The sequence below is a fragment of the Strongylocentrotus purpuratus genome, unplaced genomic scaffold, assembly GCF_000002235.5.
Source record: "Strongylocentrotus purpuratus isolate Spur 01 unplaced genomic scaffold, Spur_5.0 spur5_scaffold_1, whole genome shotgun sequence".
NCBI classification, from domain to species: Eukaryota; Metazoa; Echinodermata; class Echinoidea; order Camarodonta; family Strongylocentrotidae; genus Strongylocentrotus; species Strongylocentrotus purpuratus.
In genome coordinates this window covers 49,232,515-49,239,328 of record NW_022145594.1, presented here as the reverse complement: position 1 = coordinate 49,239,328, position 6,814 = coordinate 49,232,515, and positions in this window count along the sequence as shown.

Here is a 6,814-nt window from a genome sequence, read left to right as displayed (position 1 = left end):
CCAGATTCAGTATATTTACAACTCTCTCAATTTGATCTATTTAGTATGTGGATTTTGAATATGCGTAATGAGGCAAAGTACACAGGCCCCTCTCTGTCTATTGGAAACGCCCCAATTTCAAAAAATGCAATGGAAGCACTTAATTATTACCAATCATGTGAAAGATTATGTTTTGAATAATACATGATGATAACAATTTTGCCGGGAAATCGCCTACTAATTGATTTTTTTGGTAAATTAGTTTATCTATTGGTTTGTGAGAGATAAAAACCCACGGACGTGTCACGCACACGTGTGTGCATAATCATATTTACATCTTTCTGTGTACAGTGCTTGTAACTTTATGAAGACTGGGCCAAATTTCTTATCATTTTGATGATTCTAGAACCTTGCAGAGATGATCAACCTTTTCTGATCGATTTCACAACGTTTCTTTCACAATGCAATCGCATGACCATAACTGGTCTTGATCTTTAAAAGTAAAATCAAGTTTTTCTCACTATACCACAAAACTATGCCTCGAAAAGAACCGTGCATCAATTTAAAATGCACATGACACCCCCTCTAGACGTTAGTGCTTCTAAGCGATGTATGGACACCAATCCTGAGATTCTGAGATTCCCGTGTAGCAGAAGTAGCGGGTGTGTGCGCTCATTACCTCACGGGGAATCCCCTAAAATGTTTGCTCTTATCATTGGAGAGCACACAATCGCTATGTTTGCGTGCGAGAGAGTAATAGCCAGGGCCAGGAGGCGACTTTGCGTTTTACACCCTGGCCTGGACCTTTTCCCAATAAATTTCAAGGAACCGACTGGGAAAAGTCTATCCATGACAAGATATTGCGCGCGCACGTAGCTCTTCTGCAATGCTCAACGTACGTCCTATATGTCCAGTGTCGCGGTACGCCGTACATGTACTTTTGTATCGAGACGTACGAGTGAGAGAAAAACAACGAATAAAAACAGAAGGAAATAGAGAAAAACAATAAATAATTAAAGAACAGAGAGGAAACAAAGAATGTCATAAGCAGAGAGAGAAAACAAAAACTAACTTGAAAGAAAGGAGAAATTAGAGAAGGAATTAATCAAAGTAAGGAAAGAGAGAAACCAAATAATATTATGGTTTTTGTGGTTTAATTCCGCCTTCTTCAGGGTTTCAATTTTTGACGTGTAGCCTACTTTCAAACCATTTGCTGATTCGGACCCCCCCCCCCTAACACACGTGTACACATATCGACACATACACAGACTACACTCGACATAATATGTGTAATGGTAATGTAATACATAAACTGTGATTTAAATATTGCACTCGTACCATTTTCTATTATTGTGGGATCACGTCTTTCATTTTTTAAATTCATGTCATTTGTTTCTAAGACCTAATTTCTCTAATTCTCTTGACCCCTCTCCCTTCATATTTTTTTTCTAAGACCTCCCCCCCCCTCATCTCTCTTCATATTTGTTTTCTAAGACCCATTTCTCCCCCCCCCCCCCCCCCATCTCTATTCATATTTGTTTTCTAAGACCTCTCTCTCTCGACCCACTCTCTCTCTCGTATGTATTTCTCAGACCCCTCTTTCTTTCTCTCTCATTAACCCCCTCTTCATATTTGTTTCTAAGGCCTCTCTCTCTCTCTCTTCATATTTGTTTCTAAGACCCCCCCCCCCCTCTCTTTCTCATTTCTTGATATTTGTTTCTAAGACCTCTCTCTCTCTAGCTCTCAATTCATGATATTTGTTTCTAAGACCCCCTCTCTTTCTCACTTCTTGAATTCATATTTGTTTCTAAGACCTCTGTCTCTCTCTCCCTTTCTCTCTTTCTCATTTTAAATTCATGATATTTGTTTATAAGACCTCTCTTTCTCTCTTTTTCCATTCATCACTTTGTCTAGTGTAATGTACAGACACATAACATATAAAGGAAATTATACACCAGTTTTACATGAATTCATTTGCACTTTATTTACTGCTTTACATTCATATACTTTTTTTTTTCGTGAATGTAATCTAATCCTTCAATGTCAGAGAAGTAATACAAAAGATACAGGAGTATGTGTATGCATAAATAGTATATAAAGAAGAAATATGTAGTAAAAGTGAAAGCAAACAATAGTAGAAATTTGAACAGATAATTTGACAGTGTGTTAAGATTTAGATGCAAGAAATGACTATAAGAAATTTTTATTTGAAAATACATGCACATGTAGATAAAAAGAGATCTGAACATAGGCGGATTCATGGGCGCAGAGGCGTGCACCGCACTTTACTTTGGAGATAACGAACTGAATACACATAATAATGGATGATACGTGAAAATATTTTTCTTCAGCGAGTAACAATATTTCACGTATTTCGCGAAAATTGATCATCCAATATTATAATTATTATTTAGATACTCCACAGAGATATTGTGATTTATTCACCATTTTTTATAATATACTAGTACATGTACTTGTAAACTGCATCTTGGCAATTGAAGCTTGAAACGAGTGCAAATATGAAATTTCCCAAGCATTTATGTGGTGCTGGTGCACAACTAACATGAAAAGTTAAAAATGTTTGAATTTCAAGAAAACAGTAGGCCTACCGTAACACTAATATAATCATTTACCTGTACAAAGTCGAACATCTAGAATTTACATATCCCAATCCAAGTTGTTACTTGAAGTTATTGTGACGTTACAATTATTGAAAACGAAGTAGTTACTTGGATGGTGCAATTTCATATGGTGACGTCACGTTTAATAGCTGCATGCGCACAATCACTAATAATGGCGTGGCTTAAGAGGAAAAATAAAAAAGAGCAACATAGGTTTTATTGTTACTTCACGTTAGACTAGACTCATTCAAGCAGTTTCATTGCTATTTACCGGGAAAATGTCCAGGCCAGGGTGTAAAACGCAAAGTCGCGGCCAGGAGCCGGGGGGCGTTATTTTTTTATGCGGCACAGATCGGGGCATGGCGCGTGTTAAACCTATGGGAAGTACGTTCTTTCCCTTCTGAATAGTGTCTGCACGTACGTGAGACTAGTCATGTTCGCTAGCGCATTAGCGCTGCGAAGAAGTTTGTTTATTCATCGCGAACTATGTGTTTAGATAACATTCCTCTTCGTTTATTGTGATGTTCTCCTTATTGACGTGCTGCCTCCTCTTCAGATTTCCAATTTGATTTTAATTGTTGATGTAATGAATTTCCATGCGGTAGTGGATTACATGTAACACTATTAAAAACAGACCTCTACTACTTATATAGCCTATAATCTAGGCGGAGTGCCGAGCTTTTTTCTTTGCTGCTAGACTAACCTTAAGCAGAACGTCTGATACGGTTCGTAGTCTCGCCGTATCAGACGTTCTGCTTAAGGTTAGTCTAGCAGCAAAGAAAAAATCTCGGCACTCCGCCTAGATTATAGGCTACTACTTATACTGTCTAGTACGCACACGACCAGTATTAGTCTGTAAATCAAGACCCCTTTTTAAAAAAAGCCCCAATCTGTGCCGCATAAAAAAATAACGCAGCCGGGGGGGGGGGGGGGGGGGTGGTCAACCTAGCTGGAACGGAAACCATTTTTTTCTTCAGTTAAATAATAATTGACAAAACGTACAGAATTACAGTATTAGGCAAATATAGTTTTATGTCATTTATAAAGTAAACAGTGTATATTTATAGAAGTCCTGAAGATTAAGGATGTTTATTATTGTGCATATACTATTAACAATCTTGGATTTTATGCAGCTTGTGTGGGTGACAAAAGTTGGTCTGTAGAATTTGATTTAGCCTAGCTTGCATAAAAGTTACAAGACACTATTTATTGACTTGCTGAAAAGGTTAAGCTTTGCATTTCTGGCTTGGTATTTTGACTAAGAATTGAAAGAGAGTGTTTATTCATTTGAAGAGTTAAACTCGGAAAGGCTTGCTGTAGTGCAGGTGTGGATTACATATGTACATTACAGATAGTTTATTTTGTATAAAGTGTGATCTCTAGATTATTACTGGGAAAAACCTGTGCCACTGTGGTTAAAACAATTCTTGGTTGCATAGTTTTAGAGCACTGTCAGATGATATTTAAGTTTAATTCATCAAACAGTGTTTAATTGAATGAAGACATTTTATAAGACAGTTTTTTTTAAGGCCAATTTTTATAGGCGAGCAGAAATATGCAAATTAAGTGCCTGTCAAAGTCAGTGGAAGGTCATACAATACATTTAAAGTGACAATCCAATATTGAGGTTTTTAGCACGAATTTATGATATGCAAATAGATGTGAATAATCATGCTTGTGTATGGAGACAAGATAGAGATGTTAAACAGTTATTTTGGTTTATGCAAATTGGCAGTAATCTGTTTAAAGGAAAGTCAGGTCAGTTTGAGAAACTCAGAAAATATGAGTTTATCAAAGTAATGCATGTTAGAAAATGCATTAGGTTTTGTAGCCATTGGTTACTCTGATTTTGTGTTAGTTAAAGGACGAGGTCAAGATTGACAGTTTACAAAAGCAAAATGTGTTTAAATGAATCTTTATAGATACAGTTAGTTGGTTTCTTCAGATATTTTATATTATATCATGCATTCTTGTGTAACATGAATGATGTTCTAAATCTGTCATTGTTATTTCATCTGTTTTTACAGATCGGGAAAAAAAAGCTTAACAGCTTTGTATCTCCATTTACAGCTGGACTCTCAAACTTTTATTTTTCCCTTCCCTCAACTATTCAGCTGTGATGTACGTTTACACATTTGATATGTACATATCAAACTATGAAATCCTTCCTTGGAAGTTAGTGCAATCATTTCATTTCATTCAAGTCTACACAGAAACTGGAAACCTGGGGGCGTTTCATGAAACAATAAAGTCGATGGTTTTCACCGACTAATATCATTTTTACCAACAATTCTATAGTCACTGACTATTTTCAAGGCCTCTGATTGGTCAAATTTAGTCAGCGTTGACAGTTGTCGGCTGACAAATGTTGATGTAACACCCCCCATTTGATTGCTTCATGATTTCATATTCCTTTCAGGGGCTACTTTACTTAAAATGTGAAAGACATACCTTTGAGATCATGATTCAGAATCATTGAGACATAAATGAAAGTATGCCAAATAAGTGTACTCTTGTGGATTGTAATAATTAAATTATTGAAGTTTTACATGTTTGTCTAGTTGATGTGCAATTGTATTGAATTTGTGCAATGTGGAGTGTGATTGTGTAAACTGAACAAGAGTGTCTATGTAGAGACCATTTCACAAATGTATTCAAGCAATTCAGAATTGCATTTGAACGTCTCCAAATTCATACATTTAAGATTGTTAGATATAGCAGCATTATCAACCTGTGATTCTACTCCTGGCTTTTCAGATACAATACACTGTGAATGATTCAGTCTCTCATGATCATGCAGCGTTGGGGGTGGGGGGGGGGGGTTGGGCAGTAGGTGATATAAAGAAGATCAATTTAGCAATTAAGCTAGGGAGCAAGTACTGAGAGAGATAGAGAGAGAGAGAGAGAGAGAAAGAGGGGGTGAGAGAGAGAGGGGTAGAGATAGAGTTGGGGAGGGAGAGACAGGAAACAAAGAATGAGAGAGTGAGGGAGATTAAGGTAGTTGATAGGGACGGGGAAAAGGGTGAGGTCATGAGAAAGGGGATTAGGTGATGATGTAGACAGTGACAGGATTAGAAGGAGATTGAGGAATGCCGTGGAGAGCAGAAGGAGGATGTAAAAAAGAATTTAAATTTGAGATTTGGAGTGAGGGTTATAGAATGGAAGAGGAGCTATGAAATTACAGAAGAAAAGGACAGGATAGCTGCTGCGATGGGAGGCCATACAGGGGGTGGATATGTATTATTATATTCATAACTCCACAATAATTGTTAATTGTATGAAACAGCAAATTGCCAAATATCATGGATTCAAACCACTGGTGCTCTTAAATAATGAACATTACAAAGCCCCCCCCCCCCTCCTCATTCCCCGCTCTCCTTAGCATCCAATGTTGGCAGTTTTCTTCAAGACCCGACCTGGGTCGACGCCCCTTTCTTTAAAAATAAACTTTGTTTTTCATGCACATAATCAGCCTTTGCCTGTCCACATTTGTTCATATACAAGACTAATATTTACGCTATACATGTATAGGGGGTTGTTGTTATTATGTGAGGGAATTTTGCAACCAATAAAGAAGACATCAATTTTGGAGTACGGCTGAAACTATGATTTATAGAGCACCTGTAAGAGCCAAATTATGGTATTTCCTGTGGTCCATGAAAAGAAGCACAGACACTGCTTCTCGGCACAAGACCTCAAAGATTACTATATTCCAAAAGCCATTTGTTATAAATCATCCTAACTATAACTGTGGGAAGTCATTTACAACATTCGTCGTTTTGAGTACAGGTTTATACTTCTTGTTTGTACATGTCTATTGTATCTCGTCTGGTATGTCACATTCTATTCTCCCCCTCCATCTCTCTCTCTTCTTCTTTCTCTTCTATTTTCATCTCTCAACTATCTTCCATTTTATCTCTTCCCCCCTCGGGCTTTCTCTCTCCCTTCTTCTTTATCCTCTGTTTTCATACCATTCTCCCCCTCTCTCTGGTTCTTCTTCTTCTTTCTCTTCTATTTTCACCTCTCAACTATCTTTCTCTTTATCCTCTCTTTATACCTTCTCTTAATCTTTATCTTCTGTTTTATATCTCTTCCTCTCTGGCTTTCTCTCTCCCTTCTTCTTATTGTTTCTCATCTATTTTCATTCCATCCTCCCTCGCTTTAAATACAGCTTGAACAAAGAGAATATAACGTAACACACATTGCAAGATGGG